General features: G+C 44.8%; 1 protein-coding gene and 1 pseudogene across 21 annotated transcripts in view; both read right to left on the reverse strand.

Annotated features, from left to right (window-relative positions):
* Positions 1 to 25,992, reverse strand: part of Dlgap1 (DLG associated protein 1) — an 809,700-nt gene that overhangs the window by 186,832 nt on the left and 596,876 nt on the right. The gene's annotated exons all lie outside the window — the stretch shown is intronic.
* On the reverse strand, positions 1,517 to 23,604 carry LOC148117613 (uncharacterized; annotated as a pseudogene).

The following is a 25,992-nucleotide window of genomic DNA, read 5'->3' on the forward strand; positions in this document are numbered from 1 at the left end:
AAGGTAGCTAAACAGCTTCCCAGAGTAGCACATGAGATTCTCACTGCCCTACCGGCATTCGCTACAACGCAATACCTGATTGGCTAACATATCATCTTGATAGTCTCAAATGCCATACTTCCTACAATTCTGCAAGGGAAGTTTTATTCTTAGACAGGGCCAATGGCAGAAAATGAAAGACATTTAATTTTGTACGGCTATGGTAACAACATTCACCATGACGCATGGCAGTAGTTGTCGACACCGTATCAGACTCTGTGGCTAGTGTTTCCCATGGGAGTGGTTTCATGGCAATGCTGTAGTGAAGTGTCAGTTGTCCTCACTCTTCACGAGTGGGTTTGACAGCGGTAACGAAGCTGTCCACAGTCTCTTAACCGTGAGTGACAGGAAGTGACTGACCTCAGGGCCCCTGCACAACTCTACCTCCGTCACATTTCTTACGCATGTGGTGAGCAGAAGAGGCTGGACTCCCAACCCTGGAACCTAGAACAAAAGTCATTTCACTAAACACTTCCCCAAGGCAACTCAACCCTCAACTGGGAGTTTTCCTGCCCCACCAGGCACACAACGAAGGTCACAGATCTGCCAGGGACAAAGAGGGAAGGAAGTGGAAGGTTCGTCCAATTCTTATCCTGGGTCCTTGGCCTCTGAGTGGCAGCCTGGGTGACTGAAGATGGAAATCTGAGGGGCACGGAGTCTTCAGGCTTTCTGAGGAAAAGATGCGTCTCATTACTTAGCAAACGCTAACTGTGGCCAAGAACGGCTCCCAGTATCACAGGCATCAGCAGGAGCTTGCTGTTTCCAGGGAGAGAGACTCCAAAAATCCAGGAGGGTACACTGCTGTCTGAACTGCACAGGCTAAATGAATCCTCAGATAGCGAGGCACCTCCAAGGCATCCCTGTCTTTCATGTTAAAGGGCCTTCAGTCTAGATACAGGACTTGAGTCTCTGGGGTGAACAAACCCATGTCAACTTTTCCTGTTGTCCCAGCTCTCAGTTTCCTGCTCACAGACTCTGGCCATTCTTGGGACGGTGCCAACTGTCTTTGCTCACTGCTGCCTTGTACCAGCACCAGCCTGGTTCTTTGAGCATTTTACCCCAAATATGATAGGAAACTATGTGACAGATGCTTAGAGATCATTTGAAAAAGAAATTTATAGCTAATCAAGAAAATGATATTATTTGTGTGTTTATAAAATAATTTTCAAGGTTCTATACATTAATAAATTAGTACTTAAGTGATAGTTCAAAGTTTCCACTCATAGATGTGGCTGGGATATTTGGAAAGAAAAGGGAAGAAGCTGAAGTGGGCATCCAGAAAGAAAACTGAACTCTCTGATGAAATCGTCCTTAACTGAGATAGGTCATTTAAGGACCAGCAGGTGTGCTTCAAAGTGGACAACAGCAGGAGCCACACAGAAAGGAAATACATTGGAGCCAAGGAGGGGCTAGAGAAGTTCTGTGGCTAGGAGAACTTGCTGCTCTTGCAGAGGACGCAAGTTATGTTCCCCCCAGCTCACAACCACTTATAACTCTGGTTCTTCTGGCTTTCACAAACACCACCATAAACACAGACACAGACACAGACACAGACACACACACACACACACACACACACACACTTAAAAAATAAAATAAGAGAGAAAATGAAGAAGAAAGAATGTAGATAACTTCATCAAGGCGGAGGTGGTAGAGGAGTATGCATTTGTGGCCCGAGAAATGGGACATAGCTTACAGAAGGGTACGTCTCAAAATAAATTTCTTTGTGTCCTGTTAGCTATTGCTCCACATTGAAGGAAAGAAAGTAGAGAAGTTCTAAGCCTTTTCCATAGAAGGTTTCCTGCAAGCTCGTTATACCATCTCCTGAGGAACACAAATGGGTTGCAGACGTCTTTGCATGCAGATTCTGGGTACTAGGAAAATGTATTTCAATTGTGAGGTATTCTACATCTGTGATAAATTTGAAAGGGACTGAAAGATCTGGGTATCAAAATGTTGCATTTCAGTGTTATTTAGTACTGTTTCTTGCATAATTATACAACGAAACCAGCAATTGTTCCCTGGCCTTGGGAAAAGGTTGACCAGAAGAAGCTCTTTTGATCAGATGTCGGCTCCCTGGAGGGATGACTATCTTTGGAGATGGGTGGGTGGCTTCTTCATGAAGATATGTCTGTGGAAGGAATCTTCTCAAAGTCTATAGCCTCTTCCATGCATTCCTCCATTTTTTGCTTTTGGCAAGCCCTCAATTCCACATTATGGCCAAGGAGACTTTCCTCTAAAAAAAACTTCTGATTAAAGACATTATATCTATAAGATAAAATTTAATTGTGCAGATCAGAGTTTTGAACTAATTAGCATTTATGGTCCACATCAAAGGTAGGTCATAGCTTTCATTTTAGCTGATGTAAGAAAGAAAAGACTTTCTGATGGAAGGTTCTACGTTAGCAATAAAGACAGATTTCTTGCAACATAGTGTGTGCTAATTCCTTGGTCGACTGGGGATCTTTTCAGAGAACAGTCCAGCAGAGAGAGTGAGAGAGAAGAGGGGGAGATGGATAGATGATAGATAGAGATTGCATAATGAGCTTCAAATTTCTTGGATCAAGTATTTCCAGCATACTCTAGTTTAACCTCTAGTTTAACTACCTTAATTTTATCTGCAGCTTTAAGTGTCCTTTGCCATGTAGGTAACATATTGTAAGTTCTGGTATTGTGGACATCTTAGGGGAATTTGGAAGATAGCCTTTTCTATCAATCACAGGCTCATTCTATATACTTTTCCTACTTTATATCCATCTGTCAACATGAAGAATATTGTTTTTTATACCAACCAGAGGCTCATCCTATATACTTTTCCTATTTTATACCCATCTGTCAACATGAAAAGATAGGCATTTATTTTTTAATACATGACTTTTCGAAGTATAATCTACCATGGAACACTGCATCTCTCTGCAGTGCTGTAGGTGGAGGGCAGGGCCCTGCACACGTTACACAGATGTTCTACCATTGAGCTATGCCATTGGTCCCGAATGTTGCTCTTAATAAATAATTTATCCTGTATGTCTTCAATAGAAGTCCACTGAAAACCCTCACCGTTTCTAATGTTTCTAATGGTTTCAGAGTATTCTATGGGATAAATGTCTCATTGTTGCTGAAGTCATTGGACATGGAGAAATCAAGTAGGTACTGACCAGGAAGCCTAGCTTTCATAAGTTACAGAAGGTGATATGCATGCTTGTGGGGGATAACTCCATTAAGAGACTCACCTAGATGTGATTTCACTGTCAACAAGGCAAGAGATGCTCATGGTGCAACAGTGGCAAGGCATTAGAGGGCTAACCAACTGCTTTCTGATTGGATTTAAAGCATATTTCAGAGGAAGAAACACATACCTGGTCCATGGCAAAGGACTCATGACTGAGAGCTCATAGGCCCCAGGGGTAATATTAGTGCTATTATTTAGCTAAATGGACATAGTATTAAACTTCCCTCTAAATTTTTATCTATACGCTCGCAAAGGGATGGTGTAAGTTTCACATTTTATCAGATAAGTCTCTTTGTTCAGTGAATAGCAGTTAATGAAGAAACTCACAGCTGGTCAAGGCCTAGAGAATAAGTGTCAGTGGAGTGGTCAGCCACGAATGGACACTGATCTTACCATCCTTGTCCACCCAAGGCTCAGAGCCATTGCAGAAAGGGGGCAGACATGTTTTCAGAGCTAGAGTCAGGGAGGACCAGATCAAATGTCTTCTTGACACGACAGGACCCATGTGATCATAAACTCACAGCAGCTGCGGCTATCTCACAAGATAGACAGACCAATTTCACCGTGGAGGAGGGAGGGGCTCATAAACCTCCACCGCTAACTGAGGAGCTACGGGTAGTGGTCAGCTTCTGCGGGAGAGACAATTCTCTAAAGTATGTGGTCCCTGGTAGGCCAACCATGCTCCAGTAGAGTTGTGCAGTGGAAGGGACTGAACAGGACGGGAAGGAGAGTAATCAGACTGCATGCTGTCCATGTATGAAGATATCAGACTGCATGCTGTCTATGTATGAAGATATCAGACTGCATGCTGTCCATGTATGAAAATGCTAAATAACAAATGCGATTGAAAGGAATGGAAAGACAACAGACAGATGGATGAATGAGTTTTACAACCATATAACTGATAAAAACTATCTTGGGGTTGGAGAGATGTCCTAGTGGTTAAGCGTACATACTGCTTGTGTTCCCGGCTCCTATGCTGGATAGCTCACAACTGCTTGTAACCCTTATGGAAGAGAAGAGCCAGTTAAGGGAGAAATACCAGCTCCTGAAGCACAATGTGCCACTGGGCTGTGCCCTGGGTTCCTGGAGGCAGCTTGCTGCCTGATTTTAGGCACCTGAAGGGGACACGCTGCCTGGACGATTTCCTCTTGAGTTTCCCCAGTTGTGCTTTCCCCATCCCCCAGATAGAAACAAGCAGAAGCCAGTGGGCATACAACCCTATTCTGGGAAAAGCTGTTCCCTTTGAGTTTCTCTACTGATAGGCAGTGCCACTGGTGGCAGGCTGCGCTGCTCACATATCTATTGTGAGTAGGGGATGAAACCATAGTGGGACAGAGGGACTGAGTTCTGGTGTGCAAGGCACAGTGAGTTGACCATAACTCAAATAACCGACTACATATTATATGATATTCTAGAACAGAGGAAATGATAGAGAGACGACATGCTAATTACCCCCATTTGACCCCTATGTGCTGCATGCATTTGTTATTACCAAATCGAACCCTATTAATATGCAATTACTACATGTTAGTTAAAAAACCTTAGTCTTCATGTCTCCATTTTTTTCCTTCCTTCCTTCCTCCCTTCCTCCCTCCCTTCCTTCCTTTCTTCCTTCCTTCCTTCCTTCCTTCCTTCCTTCCTTCCTTCCTTCCTCCCTCCCTCCCTCCCTCCCTTCCTTCCTTCCTTCCTTCTTTCCAAGCCGCTACAGTCCTGGGAGACATTTGAGACTGCTTTATGTTTCTTCGAAAAATCAACTTTTATTCGTATGTTCAGGTGTCCAACTGATGAAGTCTCTCTCTCTCCCAATCAACGACAACCCACCCACAATGTCAGTGTGTTCCCTGCTTTGGCTTTTTAATGACAGGTCAGATTCCTGCCCAGCTCTGCCGCCTGCGAGGCTCTGTCTGTAGGCACAGACAGGGTGCCCACACCAAGCTGCTGTTGAGGGAAGGAGCCTTTTAGAAAGGACTGGTGTGCGCTGGTGCACCAGGCAAGAGCCTTGATATGGAGTGCTGGCAATGACTGACTTTGCTGAAATGTGTATTGAGAGCTTCTAAAACACTACTGGAGAACAAAGCTGATAGAACAGTATTGTGTTCAGATCACTTTCAGTGTAGATTTTAGCTGCTCTCGCCATAGAGAGGGTAGACACGCTAACCTGCCTCACTATGGTAACCACCGTACCATCTGTATTTGCCTCAGAACATCACATTGTAATCCCAAGGTACACACAATGCAATGAATTTTTAAATACACATCATGAAATTAGAAACAAGGAGCTGAGAAGGTAGCGCAGTTGGCAGAGTGCTCGTCTGGCAAGCACAAAGCCGGGGGCTCCATCCCTAGCACCATGTGTACTGGGTGTGGTGGCACAGGCAGGGGGATTAGGACTTCAAGGTCACCCTTGAGTATGTAGTGAGTCCCAGGTCAGCCTGGGCTACATAAGGCACTGCTTCAAAAAGAAAGTCATAAACAAACTGCAGGAGTTGGCGAAACCCACGGGGGCTGCACACGATGCGGCCCCCGCCCCCATGCTCACCCAGCACAGTCTCTGGCAGCCACGTGCTCGCTCACTGTCGCTTGCCTGGGCTCTACTCCTGTGATCAGGCCCCTTCTGAATTTATGGGTGGAAATTCAAGCACTCAAAACAAAATCTACCCTACTTTATGGGCTGAGCAGTGCCGAGTGCGTCCTTTCTCCCAGTCTTATGTTTGTATTATTCTCCTGACAGAAACAATACCAAACCAGAGTTGTACTAGCTCACCATTGCTGCCGCCACGATACCATGAATTCAGAGGCTTACAGCAGCCACAGTGTATTCTTATTTTTGAAGTTGCAAGTTTGAAATGGGTCTTTTGGGTTATCCCTTCGGGATAATCTGTTTCCTTGCCTTTGGAGAGGCAGCCCGTGTTCCTTGGTTGCTAACCCATCCTCTATCTTTAAAGCTGGCCACTCAGCATCTCCAATCCTCCCTTCTCTCTCTGACCTCTGCTTGCTCTCTTATACTGATTCAGATGCACCTGCATCCCCTTTCCTGAGATCTCTTATGACCACACCGATCCCACCAGGAACTTCAATCATGTCTGTGAAGTTTCTCCCTTTTGTCCTGTAAGGAAACACTTTCACAGGGTCTGGGGATTAGGATGTAAACGTCTCTGGTCGTAGTCCACTTCCTACAGAGGCCTAGAGCTGAGCTAATGAGAATAACCTAGGATCAAATGTTTCCACTTGTTCTCTGACTGTGTCAGTGACCACAGTTACATATTCAGTACTAGAAATGGAGACATAGTCACTAAAAATAGAAACAAACCCCGAAGAAATGTTAGAGATGCACTGTAGTGTTCCTTCCAAGCTATAGAAAAACCAGCCGATTCTGGCTTGACAGGTTTTATGGCATATGTGAGCTCTCTCTCTAATTAATGAGGTTTGATGGCACACAAACGTCAGCTTATAAAAAAGCAGAATATGGGGGCTATATTTTCTAGACGGTCATAGATTAAAAATACTCATTATTGCTGTTATTACCTCTGTGAGAGAATGGGAACATACAAGCCACGTGCTTGTGGAGCAGACGACAGTGTTAAGAAGCTCTGGGGATGGAACTCAAGCTGTCAGTCTTGGGTGGCAAGCACTTTTACCCACTGAGCCATCTTACCTACCCTTCGATTTTGTTTTGTTGTGTGCAGCTGTTAAAACAACTCATGAGAAAAATGAGTAAAAAAATCACCATAAGACAGACATGAATTAGTAAGTAAATTTCTTACTGAAAACTGAAGTTTCCCTGGTGGAAAAGGCTATCAGTGCCTGGGCATGCTTGGGACATAGATTCCTGGGTAGATTTACAGTTTGGCATGGGACCCTCTCCTAGAGTGGGCTTTAAATCCAACCAAAAAGCTAACAGTTACCCCCACGACATTCACATCGCTAATGTACCAGCAGGTATATTTTGCCAAGTCGCTCATTATTGTAGCCTGCAACATTCACAGCTGGGCAAATCTGTTGACGATGTCTCTCCTAGCAGCCTTGGTAGCCCCTTCTAGCACCATGAAAGCTATCTAGAAGAGAGGAAGCTTCTGTATTAGTACTAGCATGACTTTTCCATGTCCTGTGACCAAAGGACGCAGCATCTTTAAGAGGGCTTGCCAACAAGTTCTGATTGACAATCTAGAACAATGACAACAGCCTATACTCTTTTTTGAGGGGGGTCTTCGGGACCCCTTGATTAACAACTCCAATGTATGTTCAAACATCTGTCCTTACGCTTTCTGGGAAGAACAATTTGTGTCTGTGTAGGATAACTCCAATTAACCTTTCTGTTTTTAGATTACACTTCTTAGGAAGCTTATGAAATAGTATGTTTCTAAATGACTTTTTAAAACACCCTGCACGCTACATATTCCTCATCATCTGACATCTGTCCTACCTTGACATCCTTCTCCTACTTCAAACCTTCCCCTTATTCTCCCCTCCCTTTGAATATCACCTGTGATCTACAATCCCTCTTCCTTATTCCCCTCCTCCTGCATATCGCCTGTGATCTACAAGCCCTCTCCTTTAAGCACTCCCTCCCCCCAACAATGATACCTTTCTTCCTTCCTATTTTAGCACACACACTCTGAATTGAACACTCAACTCTGAACATTTGAAGTTAGAACATTTAACATCTGTCTTTCTGGGACTGTTACTGTGCTGTCTGGCCTTGTGCCAATTTAGCCCAAGCTAGAGTGATTTGGGAAGAGGAAACCCCACTGGTAAAGATGCTCCCGCCAGGCTGGCCTGTGGACAAGCCTGTGACGCATTGTCTTAGTTGGTGATTGACAGAGAAGGGCTCGGTCCATTGTGGGTGGTGTCATCCTTGCATGTGGTCCTGGGGTGTGTAGAAAGCAGATCAAGCAAAGCTCGAGGAGCAAGCAAGTGAGCAGCACTCCTCCACGGCCTCTGCATCAGTTCCTGTTTTCAAGTGCCTGCCTGGAGTTCCTGCCTTGGCTTCTCTAGATGACTACAAGGTGCAAGATGAAATAAACTACTTGCTAGCAAACCCAAACCAGACATGACTTAGTAAATCCTTTCCTGAAAACAGAATCCCCATGGAAAAGGTCTTTAGAGGCCGTGCATCCTTGGGCTTAGACTAGATGGATGGCCTGCCTCATGGAAGCCACCAACTGTGAATCTTTGATTCTACTCAGGAAATCTCAGTGTTTAGGCAGGGTCTTTACCTAGGGACGTGAGTCCCTCACTGAACAATGACTCATTTTAAATCTAAGTGAAGGCAATGGGATCTCAGGTTGAGCCAGTACTGAGTCTGCTGTGAGCCATATGGTTGCCACACACCTCCCAGCACATGAGGCTTGTGAGTTCAATGATTTCTTGTCCAGCCATGAAAACTTGACTTTCTTGAGGAACTCTGACTTGCCACCCAAGGCCAAAGAGCAAATGAAAAGAAATGTTCACCAATGGGGAAAGGAACTACAATGAGATTAGATGGGGTGTACTGTGTATTTCCCCATGACTATAAATGAGGATAACAGACTAATATCAAATCGAAAATTCTGAGGATAAAAGGGAGAATAGGAAAGTTTTTTTCCTTCATGAAACTAAATCTAAACTCAGGAAAATTCTAATCAAAATATGAACACCACACAGTGGATATATGATCTTTTTGGCATAGATGTATTATTGCATCAAACTAAATGGGAGGAAGCTGGGCATGGCAGTGTACACCTGTAGTCTCAGCACTCAGGAGGCAGAAGCAGAACAACCTCTCTAAGTTTAAGGCCAGCCTAGTCTACAAAGCAAGTTCCAGGCCTGCCAAGGTTACACTGTAAGACCCTGTCTCAAAACAACAACGACAAAAAGTAAATAAGAGGAAAATGAGCTTATATTTAAGATTTTATGAGGTTGATATTATTTATTTAACTCTGAATCATATTAATATAATATTACTACAAAAGAAATGGGATATCACCATTTTCTTAATGTTTTTTTCTTTCCAATTCTGGTGGATTTTTTTTTTAAAGAAATGACTGGCAACCCACTCAAAGTTTGGGGTTTCTTTTGATTCTAAACTTCTCCCAGACACAGGCCACTCTGGAAGGGACTGAGGCAGCTCATGAATGCATGGGTTCCCATGCTGTTTCCTCCTTTCCCAGTTCGTGGGTTTCATCTGAGACACAAAAGTTGAACAAGGGACAGGTCCTCAGGTCCCTGTCCAATTTCCATATTGAAATGTCGTCATTTCAGGCACCTTTCTTTTTGTTTCTGTGCATGTATATATGTGTGTGTATGTGTGTTTACACATGTGCATGTATGTGGATGTCCACCCACAAAGGTGTAGAGGCTTGGTGATAACATTGGATATTTTCTATTTTCGAATTTATTCAAGGCCTAGAAATAAACGAGGAACTCCCTGATTCCTGCTAATTCAGCTTGCCCTGAGGATCTCCTGCCTCTGCTTCCTCAGTATCCGGAATACAGGTGACTGCCATGCCTGCCCAGCTGTTACATGGGTTCTGGAGATCCAAACTTGGTCCCTCATACTTAGCCATCTTTCCCGCCCAGGAAGGAACTTGTAAAAGATGGCAATAGATGACTCTAAACCACAGTGGAAGCACAGTGTTTTTTTCTCGCCCGCCCTGCTTAGTCTTTTCGGATCCCGATGCCTGGGAGGGTAAGTGATCATTAACCTGCCCTTCCTTCAGAGATGGAGACAAAGGGAGCAAGTTATTTCTATTGCACAAGCACAGGCAAGTCTGTAAAATACTAAAACCTGTTTCTACCGCACAACACCCCTTGAGGATGGCGAACGACTAGGATTAGGTTCATTTGGCAAATGAGAAAATTTGCTCTTTGAGTTAAGTGGCCTTTCAAGGTCATTACACTTCGGCAGAAGTCTCTGACACTTGGCTTTGTGTGTCAGAAGCAATCCTCACGAGGCTGGGTGCGGCAGTCCCAACTCTGTCATTTGAGAATGACCTTTGCCATAGAATTCAGTCATCATAAAGGATGGTAACAGAGCCCTCATAAACAGATGGTGAGGTGGTTATGAACCAATGTTAAGGACAAATAATCAGAACACAAAATTGCAAGTTCTTTGCTACTGGGACTGCCTAACATTGTAAAGCAGTGGCCAAAACACTGGTAAGTTGTGGAGAAAAATACAGATGTCATTCTCAGCCTAGCCCAACTTTTCCTTTACTAGAAAGAGTGACATCAGAAAGCTAGTGATGACTCAGTGAGGAAGCTCCGTCACAAGGCCCTCTAAGAGGCATTGATGATGCTGAGTTTATTACAGATAGAGATATCAGTGGGCACATCTGGCAGACATTGTTAGCCCATTGACATAGCTAGCAGACACATCTGAGACGTGGGGACAGGGAAGAGCCTGGCAGAGTGAAGATCTCCATTGGGACGACTTCTACACCGAGGTCTGATGATTCGCTCAGAGGGAGTAAAAAGCGTCTAAAAGATGTGCTGATCAGTTAGAAGACCTGATCTGAAGAGGTGGATTTGAGGGCAGAGACAAGCAGATGACAGATGAACCTGCGAGGTGTAGATGGTGCTGCCTAAGGAGAGATTACTGACTAAGAAAGATTGAGGTGGGACAGTGAGAGAAGATAGCGCCTGAGAGACGCTGAGAAAAGGCAGTCAAGAGAGGAGATGGATCTGTATCATGTAGGTAACAGAATAGTGGAAAACATTACAGAAATAAATGTGTATATGAAGACAAGACATCAGAAACACCCCTTGACTGTGGCATTTGTGAAGAGTGACAGGGATCCAAAAATTAATGAGAAATGAAAAGAGATGATGGTGATGTGCGTGCGCACATGCACACACATACACACACACAGACAGACACACACACAGACACACACACAGACACACACAGACACACACACACAGACACACACAGACAGACATACACAGACACACACACAGACAGACACACACACAGACACACACACAGGCACACACACACAGACAGACACACACACACAGACACACACACAGACACACACACAGACACACACACAGACAGACACACACACAGACAGACACACACACACAGACACACACACACACAGACACACACACACAGACAGACACACACACACACACAGACACACACACAGACACACACACACGCACACACAAAACAGGCTTAAACTAATTAAAACTAAGCAACAATAAAAAAGAAATACTAGAATTCAGTAACTGTTTACCAGCAATGACAATTTTACACTGCAAAAGCAATGCTTGGGAAATATTGGAAGCTGTGTCTCTGGTACACAAAGTATTTCAGAATCTAAGAAAATTACTTTAGTTTGGTGGCACATGCTTGTGGGTTAGCGCTTCATGGTTTTGAAATATCAGTGAAGTTCTCTCAGTTTTGTTTTGCAAAGTTTCTTTTTCAAGGACACGTTAGGATAAGCAAGAATTTAATTCTTGTCTCTGAAAAGATTTTAGAATGAATTACCTTCTCTTTTGCCATAGGAACTGGATGGTAGTGGTGCACGCCTTTAATTCCAACACTAGAGAGAAATATAAAATGGGAGGAGACAGCTCTCAGATGCAGTCTCATTCTGAGGATTCCTGGAGGCAGGATTGCCATTTTGGACTGAGGTAGAGGTAACAGCCAGTGGGTGGCTGTTTTGCTTTCTGATCTTCAAATTGAACCCCAATATCAATTTCTGAGTTTTTACTAATCATGCTACATATTTGTTTAGCTGTAAAATGACTGTTGGAATGGATGGCTGGGCCACATCTTTGTATGGATAGTTTCAAAGTCCCCCTCTGCCTTCCTCTCCTCTGTCCTTTTCTTTCTCCTTCCTCCTCGTCACTCTCCTCCCTTCCCCTTCTCTTGTCCCCCTCCCTTTTTTTGTGACAGGGTCTCACTATGTATCTGAGGTTGGCCTCGACCTCACAACCCTCTAGCTTCAGCCTTTGGAGTTGAGGGTCTGCGAGTATGCACCCCACTCTTGGCTGTTTTGTTTCTTTAGTCTATAAACTGAGGAATTTGGGGTTCCCCGTGGTGTCCATTATCTGATTTACCGAGGCACAATGTGAAACGCACATTGATTCAACAGAAAGAGGAGTGCTGTTTGCTTGCTGTTCCGTGTGGTGTGTCCTCCACAGAGGTCACGGAGAGGAGAGTTTGGATCTCGATGCCACTTTTTCACAGAAGGAAGTGGGGAGGGAGGTTCCTCTGAAGGAGTCACAGAGAAGGACCTGGCAAGTCTTCAGTACTCAACACAGGGGACTGGTGGGTTTGTGGTCTTCTCGAAGGGCTGAACTCACTTTCAGCTCAAGCTGACTCAATGCCGCTTCACAGACAAACACTGACGTTACTTTTGCTTCATTAAAGCAAAGGTAACAACCAGGTCCCTGCATATGTGGTCTCTGCCTCTTAGAAATGACAGAATCAATTAGTGAAGGGTCATCTCAGCTGTGCACCATGGGCATGGCTTCTGGGCTGAGGCAATAAAGACCTGTCAACTGTGACGATGTTCCTGAGAACAGTGGGAAGAGGAGACAATTCGTCAGGATATGAAAAATGGAATCCACCAGAAAAGAAGGTGTAGAAACTGTAATAACCCACTCAACAAATGCCATGTTCTACACAACTTTTTAAAGTGTGATATAATTACTAATCCAATTGGCTCAATAGCAGAATCCAACATTGAAGGGCAAGTAGAGGAGAATAGCATTTCTTCCCATAATATCTTGCATATATGTTATCACAGTGGGTCACAATACTCAGAGTGGCTTATTGGAAAATGAACTCTAGATTCATACAGTTGGCTTGAATCCAGGGTTGCAAACATGGCTTCATTTACAAGGTGGTGTGTGTGTGTGTGACAGAGAGAGAGAATTCTCATTCACCCAAAACGAATAAATACTTAAGTGTCAATGATAATCATTACATGATAAGTGATATCTCTACTTTTTAATGTAAATTAAAGAACATCATCCTAGCCCAGGAGGAATGGAACACAGTTTAAAAAGACAAATGAAGAGGATGTAGGGGAGTCAGCTCAGTTGGCAAAGTGCTTGCTGTCCAGGCAACAATCCCCAGAACTGACATTAAAAAAAATACAAGCCAGGTGTGAAAAAATAAAAGCCAGGTGTGTTGGCCTGCATGTAATCCCATCACTGAGGATCCTTCAGGCTCACTGGTCAGGCAACTCACCCTACTGGGTGCATTCTAGGACAATCAGAGAGCCTGCCTCAAAGAACAAGGTGGATGGGACCTGACGGAGAAGTACCTGAGGTTGACTTCTGACCTCCACAACCATGAACACGTGGTATACATATCTCCTGCACACGCCCGCATGAACCTACATTCATGAACTTATGCACACTCACATTAAAAAGCTACAAATGCAAATGGGAAATCATTTTGAAATCATTTATTACATCGAACAGAAAGTCACATTCAATCCCGATCTGTTTGCCATCTGATATTGAGATTGATCTGATATTGCCATCTGATATTGAGATATTGAGATTGATATTGGGGTTCAACTTGAAGGTCAGAAAAGCAAAACATCCACCCACTGGCTCTTACCTCTACCTCAGTCCAAAATGGCGATCCTGCCTCTAGGAATCTCAGAAAGAGACTGCGTCTGAGAGCTGTCTCCTCGTATTTTACATTCCTCTCTAGGGTTGGGATTAAAAGTGTGCACCACTACCGCCCAGTTCCTATGGCAAACACTAAGGCTCCTCACCTGGAGCTGGGCATAGTTAACATGCCAGTATTGTATCCCAGGAAACCTTAGAACTGGTTGACCCTGAGCAATTATGGAGTAGCAACCTTCATGAATGCTGGAGACTAGATACTCTCCTTTGACGCCCCACTGGTTTCCCTCATGGGTTCATGCCTAGTGCCACAGCCTTTACCCTTTTTTTTCAACCCCTTTGGCCCTGGAGACAGGGTCTTGGAATTCCATACAAGGGTTCTGAACATGTCCACAGTGGACAAGAAGGAACCGGATAGTTTAGCTAACTGGACAGCCTGTCTCACTACTGCCTACAGCTGCCCCCTCACAGCCCACTGCCCTGATGAGAGTTCAGACTGAGCCTCAGTTGGCTGAACTGTTGGGATGACATACTGGGTTGAGTTTATATAGCTCTCTGATTCTCTTGGTCTTGTCTGACCCCTTGGCTTAGATGCTTGCACGGTATCCTGAACTGAGAGCAGCCTTGGGGTGGCTCCAGCCACTGCCAATTATATGGTCTACCCCTGTTGTCTTCCTCCCCGGGGCACTGAGTGTTTTTCAGCTTTCCTAAGGATGGGGGCTACATTTTATCCAGCCCCGAGAAAGCTTGTGGGCACACAGGAGCTCAGGCTTCCTGTTCGGGTTCCCGAGGAAGTGTGGTGCAGTTAGCGCAGAGAGATGTCTGGAAGTAACTAGCATGTGGGTTTCTAGCCCTTTCTCTGACAGACAGTTAGGCCTGCACTAGCTCCACGTGGCCCACCAGCGGAGTTGCATGTAATCAGTCAGCTAGCCTACTGGCTCCAACACTGGTCAGCCTGCTAATGGCCCACCTGCTATTTGCCGTGTCTAGCCCCCAATCCTGCTTAGCCCTTCTTGAGAAGAACACAGAGGATTGTAGGAAGATAAGGCCTATATGGCTGAGAGATGAGCCAACCCCAAGTCTGCCTGAGGCCTAGCAACAGGCACTGTCAAATGTTCTGATGATGTCTAGTCAATGAGGGGCAACCATATCAAATATAAGGCTCTCCCCATTACTGAATAAAGGAGCCTGCTGTTTATGGTTACCTGACTCCTGCTGTCTATGTTGGTGCCATGCCTTCTCACCTCCTTACCCAGCACATAAAAGAACATAGCTCCTGCTCACTGTCTGGGGCCTAGGCTATGGCAGACACCGTGATTCGCAGGGAACAGTGCCCTGGCATGAGGGTGGTCCATCACAGGCAGGCTAGACTAAGGTGGGTTTGCCCATTCACAGACTCCACTCTGGTCCTTGCTGGTCTGCTGCCGACATCCAAGCCTAACTCATAACTGACTTATGGTGAAAAATAAGTGGATTCTAGGATATTTTGGTCATTAATTTGTGTGGTCTGGGACTGGGCCAAAGGAGAGAAGTTTTGGCTTAATAGTTCTACTATCGGGCAATCCCAAATAGCCTAGGTGCTCAGGTCTGGTAGGGTGGACACTAGTTGGTACCCATTCTAGAACAGAAGCGTCACATGGCAGAGGTAGCTGACTACATCATTTCAAGTCCCAGAACAGAGTCTGGTACCCAGAACATCCTCAGCACTCAATGGACACATGGATGAACAAGAATGTCATGTACACACAAGCACTTCCTCTGTAACTAGATGGGCTCCTTCTCTTCTTTGCTAGGTGGGGTTTGCTTCGCCTGGTCCCAGACCATTAGTCAGACTGGTTCACCGTCACATCCCTTAGGTGGCAGTACGTCTACCTTTAATCCTTTCCTACCTGCTATGAACCAATGGTGATGGCAGACAAGAAACCTATCACCTGGGACCTAACATAAATAAGAGATTCCTTTCAGTGGACAGCATGCATGAGTGGGCTACATGTTCAAAGTCCACGTTAATATTAGGCAGCGATTCTTTTTTATCTTTCTGACTTCAGAATTTGAAGTGCCAAAAAAAAAAAAATCTTGTTTCTGATAGCTTGTTGAACATGTCTTCCACTCATAAGTAGCGTGGAGCGAGTTTGGGTTGGGAATAACTGCAAGTCTCCTGCTTCACAATTCTTTCTGAGGCAGTGGCAAGTTCCTCCTTGTGCAAAGGGATCTTCCAGGAGTTGAGGTTTTGTAGGGTACAGGAAAGGTGGACAGGAAAGAGATTGGGGGTTCCAACATCCTCCCTCCCCTGCAAGCTCACACAAAGGTGTGGCTTGGCCAGCTACCTCCAGAGGGCAGTTTGAAGAAGCTGGGTAATTACCCAGATGACTGTGTGGCTGTGGGAGGCAGACCAGGTATCTAGGGGCACAGAGATGCTGTGGATTCTCAGCGTAGGATACCGCTGACTTTTGACAGATGGGGAGGGATACGTGTGTCGCTGGCACCCCCCCCCCATCACCATTGCCTTTGCCTTCTGTCTGGCTGCTGTTAGTCTCCCACTGTGACACTCACACCTCCATTCCCCTGCCGCTGTGTCTCAGAGGCTGTGGAAACTCATTTATTGTGGAAGGGGAATCCATTTTAGCCAATCTCCCTTGTGAGTTGACCACTCATTTCCAGCGTGGCACGGCCCCAGTATTTGGTGTATATACATAACGCATTCTGGCAAGCAAAACGAAGGTCATGGGGCCACTTAACTAATGCCTGAAGAGATAGAAACCTGAATGCCAAGAAAAGTCATGAAAAAGCTTGGCTTGAATAGAAAAGGGGATTCTCATATCCCCTTCTCCTCTGCTCTTTGTCTTTTTGAGTATTAATTGTCAAAAATATTTTCTGATATTTTCTGATACTCCAAGGTAGCTTGGAGCGCTGCTATCAGGAAAAATAAATCTGATGATAAATCTGATGAAGGGGTTTTCTTATTGGGGGCTAAGGCAGACACATTAAATAAAAAAACATTTTCTCCATTATATTCACCTATTTTTATTGTTTTATGGCTTGCAGGATACAAACCACCCCAGTAAAACATGACTATTCTTTTTTCCCACATAACAGTCAAAACTCACACACTGAAACTCAGGATCTTTCCATGGTATCTCATTGGCATCTGGTAGCACTGCAAAACTGAACTGTGGGATGCACAGAGCCAAAGGAGTTGGTCATTCACGGGAGACAGTCAAAGGCTTTACAGGACAAGGGAGCTAAGAATCTTCAGCTCCCAGGCGGTTCTTGCCAAGGGAAGCCAGGTTTCCCCAGCAACCTCTGGCAAACATCACTGATTCTGGCTGTGACATCGCACCTCTGTGTCTGTCTAAAGTTGCCAGGCAGTGATGGAGGGAGAAAAATTAATTCATTATGAAGATGGGCACAGCGCTGAGAACTCCAGACCTAAGGGTGTCTGGAAAAATCTTTCATACCTAATATCTAGAGGAAGCAACTTTCATTTGCTCTTCTTCAAAAATCATGTCCCTTCCTTTCTTTGTACCGGCATCTACTGTTACGAGAAATTCACTGGCTGTGGGCCTACATCTGGTTCTGCTCATCATTTGAACTATATGGTTAGATCTTTAATATCCCCCAAAGATCCACTTGGTAAAATCCTGGTCTCCTGAACAGTGCTCCTGGGAGATGTAGAACCTTGACAGTGGGGAGGTCAACAGGGTGCACCTTCGGGGAGATAGCACCCTACCTCTGTCCTTTCCAGGGAGATAGATAGCGCCCTACCTCTGTCCTTTTTCCTTCTCTTAGGCTGAGCTATTTCACTGCGTGCTTCTACTGTGAGATGCCGTGTTTCCAGCTTGATTGACAGGGTGAATCAAACACTAACTGGAGCCCATGAAACTGAGCCCAATGTAAACCTATAAATGTGTTATTTATAGGCATGACAAGTATTTCTACAGTGACAGAGAGCTGACGAACACCTTCTATCACTGAGGAGAAAACTGTCTTACATAAAAGAGGGTTGTTTACTATCGAGTGAGCAGCAAACACTAAACCTTTGATAATTGCAGAAGCACACAATCACAATACACTCATAGCATTGCATGTGAAGACTGTCTTCTTATAACATGGCATTCCATGGACAGGTAGGATTTAGGAAGCATGTTCTGTTACGAAATCAGGAACAGAGGGATCAGTGCACTGAGTTATGGCTTATCCAAGGGATTCTAGGAGCACACAGATCTTTATCACTGGAACCAGGTTCACAAATACGCTACAGACTCATAGGTCATAACTGCTGAGCCAGGAAGCTAAGCATTGAAACAGGCATAAAATGAGACTTGCTGAGTCCTCACCGAGCCATCAAAGCACACTACATCATCAGGGGCCACTGGTACCTGCAAAATACATTGGCCAATAGTTTCTGCTTTCTGGAAGGCACCAGCACTTTTCCTTATGACAGAACATGAATGTCAGGTGCTGTGGAACAAACTGTGTCCCCTCCAGTTCATATGTGGAGGACCTCACATCCAAAGGGATGGATTTTTGGGATGAGGCCTTTGTGGGAGGTGTCTGTAAGTTTAGATGATGTCATGAGGGTGGGGCCTTTATGATGGGATTAATGTCCTTATAAGATTGCTCAGTGCCTCCTCAGCCGCTTCGTTTGTGGAGGGAGAGGTTGGTAGGAAGTTTCTCACCAACATCTGACCATAATGACACCTTGATCTCAGACTTTCAACCTTCCAAACTGGGAGAAAGTAAATTTCTGTTATTTGAACCCCCTTGTCTATGGTTTCTTATTATGGAGGTCAAAGTATACGCCCAGTAGCAGACTGAGCCTAAAGACATGCACAGCAGGAGAAGACAGCCTCCTCCCGTCCGCCCGCCAAAGGCTGGAGAGCACACAGCTGCCTATTGTTAACGTTTCATCTCCTTTACTGCAGAGGGCCGTGTGCTACACAAACTGGCCAAAGGCCACAAAGATCCAGTGTGTCACAGTGTACCAGAATGCAGGATCCGAAACATGTTGGCCACTCCCCTACTTACTGAGTTCCTACCAGCACAGCAAAGACGCCAGGTTAGAAAACAGCTGGTTTCATTTGTCTGTCCATCGGTCATTGGGTTATAGGTCTTTCCAGCTATCCACTTCCATCTAAAGGTTGTTTCACATTTTTATTTATAATTATGTGCACATCTGTGCATCCGTGTGTGGGTTCATTACTGTGAGCGTGGTGCTCATGAAGGCAAGAGGAGGGCATTGGACCCACTGGGCCTGCAGTCACAGGGGGGTATGAGCTGCCCAGTGTGGGAGCTGGGAGCCAAATTCTGGTCCTTTGCAAAAGCAGTTAACTTTAACCCTTAACTGCCAAGTTGCCTCTCCCCACACTAAGGCTGTTTGTTTCAATTTGTTCCTGGTGCTCAGACGACATAACACATCTGTGAACCAGGATGTGTGCGCTAGGGTGGCAATTCAGCCTTCACCAGCAGATTTAATTTTCACAAGTATTTGCACAAGGATGGGTAAAATTAGGCCAGTTTTGCAGGCGAGGAAAAACCCGTGAGAAACACAGTCCCTCACAGAAGGTGCAGAGCAAGGTTCACCTGTGCACTCATGGCGGCCTTCCCCACACTCTCAGGGCACCTTCTCCGCAGAATTTCGGCTTGAGGTCCCCAATGAAGGGTGAGGGGAGCAGAGGAGGTGGCTGACCCCTTAGGCCTTCTGCCTCAGTTTCCTTTCTCTTCTAGAAATGACTGTCAGGACTGAGGGTGACTAGTGGACCCTAATAATAGCAGCTCTTAGCATTTCAGTGTGCCATTCCAAAAGTAGTGCCCTTTAAAACACATAAAGAAGAGCAGAAGCCACTGTTATATGTTTAAAATATTATTTAAATTTTAATGTAGTTACCCCCAGGGCTCAGAGACTAATGGAGGCCAAGACAGAAGAAACTTGTCAGGCTGATTCCACAAAACCCATCAGCTACTTAAGATGCGGGTGGTTACTAGGGGCAACTACTTAAATAAACCTGGGGAGGTTGGCAACAGTGGGCACTGAGGAGCACAAGGATTTAATGAATTTACTTGACTTTGAAAAAAACAAAACAAAACGGCAGACATGATTTGCCACAAGGGTCGCTACTCCCTCCCTTGAGTGTTATCAGGAACTCCCTCTACCCGAGATGAATGTTTTCCTTCAATCAGGAAGAGAAACCGAGGAAGGGGTGAGGGTGGGGGTGGGGATCTTGCCTTGCAATCAGCTCAGTCTCAAGATCTACAGGAAGGAAAGAAGCTAGCAGTCTTCATGTTAGTTTTAAACATTTGATGAAATGTCACCAGGATTCTGAGCTTAGAAAGGAAAACCAAGCAAGAAATCTAAGGGCAATGGCCTCTCAGTTGTTTCTTGATGGTAGGTTCTGTATGTCTACCCCCAGCGTCAGGGTCTGAGCCCAGCCTGCCTGCGGGGAACAGAAGAGTTAGGCTTTACATTACACTTTCGGTTGTATTTTCCCTGTTTTCAGAGTCAGTACTCCAAGACCATGCACTACTACATTTACAGCTATTGCCTTTTAACTCTTACCTCCTTTCTATACACTTATGCAAGGATTACAGCCCGTGACCATTTTGCTATGTTATGAATGTCCCCTTTCCTAAAATTAGTTTTTTCATAACTTTGGAAAAAAGTATTCCTTACAGAGGAAACCGGTTGCATAAATCATGGTACATGGACAGAGGGGAGTACCCAGAAATCATTCAGAAGCACGTAGTTTGGCGTTGGAGAGATCGCTCTGTGGTGAAAGTCCTTGTCACAAAAGCATTACAAGTGGAGTTCAAACCCTCAGAATCCACATAAATGCTGCGTGAGTGTGGAACCTGGCTGAAACTCTAGCTTCCTCCAGGAGACAGAGACGGGGACCCTTAGAACAAGCTGGCTAGAGAGATGAGCCATACTGGTGAGATAGGGTTCGACTGAGAGACCCTACTTCAATCAGTAAGGCAGAAGAAGGATTAAGAATGATTCTTGGTATCCACCTCAGGCCTCCAGTGCTCCCCACACATATGTACCTCACACATGCAAGCATACACACACACACACACACACACACACACACACACACACACACATATCACACACATGAAAATAGAAAAAACATAATGAACTTATAGAAAGCATATTTAAGGTATAGTTTGAAGAGAGAAGACCAAGGTGTAGACAATGTTTCTAAGGAGAGCTTAGACTCCCGTGTATATAATGTGTGCACAGACAATGTCTCTAAGGAGAGCTTGGACTCCCGTGTATATAATGTGTGCACAGACAATGTCTCTAAGGAGAGCTTAGACTCCCGTGTATATAATGTGTGCACAGACAATGTCTCTAAGGAGAGCTTGGACTCCCGTGTATATAATGTGTATATAATGTGTGCACAGTAAGAATAGTGGCACCTGCTTGCAACCTTCACTCATGAGGTAGAGGAAAGGAGTATCATGAGTTCGGGGCCAGCCTGAGCTCCACAGCAAGATCTTGTCCCTCCCACAAAGAAAAACTATGCAACATATATGTGCATAACATTTCTGAAAGGTCTTATAAGAAACTAAGAATTGTTGTGTACAGAGGGGTACTTGCGTCACTGGATCATAATTCCTGGTTTCAGGTTTTTGTTATACTTCTTACTTTATTATGCCCCATGATGGTCACCATCAGCTGAAAGTTTTGTGAAGTGGTTCTGCTCAATGAGGTAATGTAGTGTTCAGCTTGATGAGTATGGTCAATGCTATGGCTTGGATCTTAGACATCTCCTACAGGCCCACATGTGGAGATCTGGGGCGCTATCGGGGGGTTGGAGGGTGACACTGGAGAGGATACTAGTGTCTCCATAACTTCGTTTTTAAAAAAATATTTATTTATTTATTCATTATGGATACAATATTCTGTCTGTGAGTATGTCTGCAGACCTCATTACAGATGGTTGTGAGCCACCATGTGGTTGCCGGGAATTGAACTCAGGACCTTTGGAAGAGCAGGCAATGCTCTTAAACCATTGAGCCATCTCTCCAGCCCCTCTTCATAACTTCTTTATCTGTGCCTTCACACTGCCATGTGGTAAGCAGGTTTGTTCTAATGGCACAATATCTACCATGATGCTCAGTCTCACAAGCTCCAAAGCAATGGAGCCATTCAATCATGGACTAAAACCTCAGAAGCCACAAGCCCAAATAAACTTGACCATTTTATGCTATGTATATCAGGTAGTTGATCACACTGATGAAAAGCTGATTGTGTTGGTTAGCTTTGATTATCAATGGATGAATCAATAAATACCTAGGGCATCAGGGAATGGAGCCTCTAGATATAGGGGATTATTGTGTGTGGTCAGGGGACAAAAGTAGAAGATATGAGTGAAACACATTAGTATATGTATGAAAATTCAGTATGAAACCCTTATGTTTAATTAACATATACTAATAAAACATTAAAAACATATCTAGGTTTATCTGAGATGATATTTCCACAGTCAGTTAGATCAGGAGAGCTTGACTTGATTGATGAACTCATTCACTGTCAGACATTCATAATCTGATGGCATTATTGGGAGGTGAGAAAGGAGGTCTACTTAGAGGAAGTAGGTAACTGGGTCTTGGGGATTGAACTCAGGTTCTCCGGCTTGGCAGCAAGCATCTTTACTCACTGAGCCATGACATAACCTTACTGAGTAAGGGAGGCCAATCAGTGGTTCTCAATCAACTCTTTAATCTAAGGCCATAAAGAGATAGGTTCTAGGATAAGCCAAACTTTCAACCCAGTACCATCAATAAAGTGAGAACTTCTCAAGTCTGGCCCAGGGATGACTCAGGTATGGGCGATGCCATATGCAACTGGTAACCTAGATCTATGCCAAGAGCTCTCAGCCCTGCCGTTTCTGGGAAAAAGAAGTGATCCAAAGAACTGAAGGAAGGTTCCAGGATGAAAGTCAAGAACAATGCCCAGATGGTACAGGCAGTCCCCAGATTGCTTGGTGGGGGGAAGCCCCCACGATTCTATGAGTCATTGAGAGGAAGCAAGTTGGCACAGAAAACAGAGGGCTTAGAGATGAATACACAGGGCAGAGCTGGTCATTGGCTGATGAGGAGAAAACCCGTGAATCCTTTTGTTAAAAGTCAATGTTAAAGTCTTTGTTCCTTTTGAGAACATTGGGATCAAATAAGATGTACTGAGAATTCCGAATAGACTGTTATTTGCAAGTACTAGTCTTGAAAAGAGAGCCAAGCAGGAGAAGGAAAATAGTGCTATATATCAGCATGGATGGTCAGATGCCTCTCTTGCTCCTTGGTTTATGTGGATTCCCAAACAAGCTTTAAAAGTACCGAGTAGTTAGTGTGGACATTGAAGAAGTCCTCTTTCCAATCCTCAAAGGACTCATTAATCCCAGAGAATCGTAGGGAATCCCCAGATAAACTAAAGGAAATGAGCCTGCGTTCAAAGAGGATGACAATACTAGGCATGGCTGTGTAGATATTTTTACCATGATAATGCATGCCTGACAGACTGAGTTCCCAGCCTCCAGGTGGGTTGGCAGTGCTAAGCAGGGTTGAGGGGGAAGAGCTTTCAGAGAACTACAGACTCTGCAGCATGGGGTGGGGGATTGAAGAATCGGAGAGAGCACAGCCAGAAGACTTCCGGCAGAGGCGGGATGGCCGCCTACCTCAGGGATTGCAGGTTGATGCCACTGTGTGAAACTCTTGTCCAGCCTACCAGAGGCGTGCAGGGATGGTGGTGGCATAGTGACCGCACATTCAGCTTCTGCTTGGGGTTATTCCTGCGCCAAAAGATGCATAAACAATACTTGTCTTCTACGCTAGGGAGAAAGAGATTGTACTAGTAAAGAGCACATGAAAGCTAATTACTTTCACAAATATTTGCCCCAGGAGATCTTAGAAAGAAGAAATATTGGCCATGGGAAAGTGTTTTAGTTTGAGAGGAAGGTTTAGAAGAAGGGAAATAGTCTTCTAGTCCATTCTTTGGTATTTTAAGTATCCGAAGACTGCACTTACTGGGATAGTAGCACATAATGATGAAGGAACGTGATGGCAGCTAAGCTCTAGAGAGCATCTTCCATGTGCTAAGGGCTTCACATACACCATCTTGCACCTCCATGATTACTAATCGTGTCCCTGAATCAATGATCCGGAAGTCGAAGTATAGAAGGGCCAAATAATTTTCCATACTATGTACCTCATAGTGACAGAGATAAGCGTTTGAACTGAGATATCCAGCATCAGAGGCTGGGCTATGTGCTTGGGTATTTTATGGGGGAACAAGGGACAGCAACGGCAGCGCATAGGAGCTGGGAGGGGAGAGGATGAATGAAGACCTTGAGGTATGGTGATGCTGCTCACCAAGCAGACCTGGTTCTCAGTTTCCTGGGCTTCTGGTAGCACGGCTCTTCTGCACCTCTTTGAAGAGAGGTGCGGCCCACCATGGGGCTTGCTTCAGCAGTGAAATGTGAGCCAGAGCCGTGTCTCACTTCTAGGAAATGGTGCTCAATTCACCATGTTCCCTTTGCACCTCAGCAACTGTGGAAGCAGATGCTAAGGGGGAGCTGCTGCCACGCTGAGGATGGGAGTGACCACCGTAGGCAGAGCAGGATTAAACTGTGGCCATCTGGGAATCGCTTATCAGCAGAGCACAGCTTAACCTAACCTTGCTGGGGCATAAGCTGGCATCGGAAATAGGATATTCCTGTAACACCAAGAATGACAAAAATCTCAAAGTATGTGCCTTGTGGTTTCAGTACTTGGTAGTCATCAGCAAACAGAGACTGGAGAAAGTGTTGATTAATGCTTCCCAGTGAATCATTTTGTGAACTGTTTTCTACAACCTGGAAGAGAGATGATGGAACAATGGAACTCATAACATAGTGTTAATAACATATGCTGGTTGCTGTTGGCAACACCCGACAAGCTAAGAAGGAAATAGATTCAGAGAAAAAGGGGCTATTCTTTCAAGTAGCAGTGAAACAATAAACAGGTTAGACAGTTGGGGACTTCAAGGACCAGAAGAAGCAACTGGTTCTAAACTAACTTCCAGAAGGTAAAACAAAACCTGATGAAACTTTGAATGACGAGGGAATGTGAGACTCACCTCATGTGGCAAAGTTCCATTCAAGGACGTGCCTGCTCTTCTCCATTGTGTAGCTTTCTGAATAACTCAGAGAAACGAGAAGAAGATACAATTAAGATATATTAAGATCCCTCTTATTAGACAAAATTATTCAGAAGAGAAAAGTGAATAAGGCTGGTTGTCTAACTCTCGATGAACTGAGAGCCTCTACAACAGAGGTGTGTGGATAAGAAGGCAGACAATCCAAAGCCAGATAGTAATCGCGTCTACACGGGTCCTGCCAGTACAGTAATCAGTTCACAGAGCTCACTGGAGTCAAGAGATAAGAGGGTGCCTGCAGTATTATGGAGCTGTACTGTTCAAGGGACCACAAGATTAGATGAAAAGACATGTTTCTGGAAGAATCCTGAAATACCACTTGGGCTGCTAGGGAGCAGATGCTCCTGAGAGTGGGCTACAGATAGAGTCAGGAAGGATAACAGAAATGTTCTTCCAGAGAGAAGGCTCAGAGACAAGAAGAACAATAGATAAGTAGTTGCTCTCTGGGAACAGAATAGCAGCCTCATCAAGAGAAACTGCTTTTTCCAAGGAAGAAACCCGACAACAGGCAACATCCTACCAGCAGGACCGCTGTGGGGCCACGCCTACTGTGATTCTGTCTTTTTCTTTCCTAATGAGAGTGTTGATTAAAGATTTTTTTTTGCTCGTACTTTACAATTCTATTAGCTATGTGGGAGGCAGGTTATTTGTCCTGTTGTGTCTCTGTGTCACACAGACACACCTGGACTGTGTCTCAGTCTCTGTAGCACACACTATCACATACCTGCCACAGGATATAAAGTTTAATACAGATATTTTGTCAGGAAAGGATGGGGCTTCTGCATTCTGGACAGCAGCAATTCCACCAACAGAAGGAAAAGACCTAAGAGGAGATGGCTGTGTTGAGTGAGTTGAAATGTCATCTCACAAGCTCACCTGGGAAATGTAGGACTGGCGCTCACGGTAGGAGGACAGTGCTGCCCCTGTGATGACATCTTAGGCTCCACAG

Source organism: Myodes glareolus, chromosome 27, assembly GCF_982192425.1.
Source record: "Myodes glareolus chromosome 27, mMyoGla1.1, whole genome shotgun sequence".
Lineage (NCBI taxonomy): Eukaryota > Metazoa > Chordata > Mammalia > Rodentia > Cricetidae > Myodes > Myodes glareolus.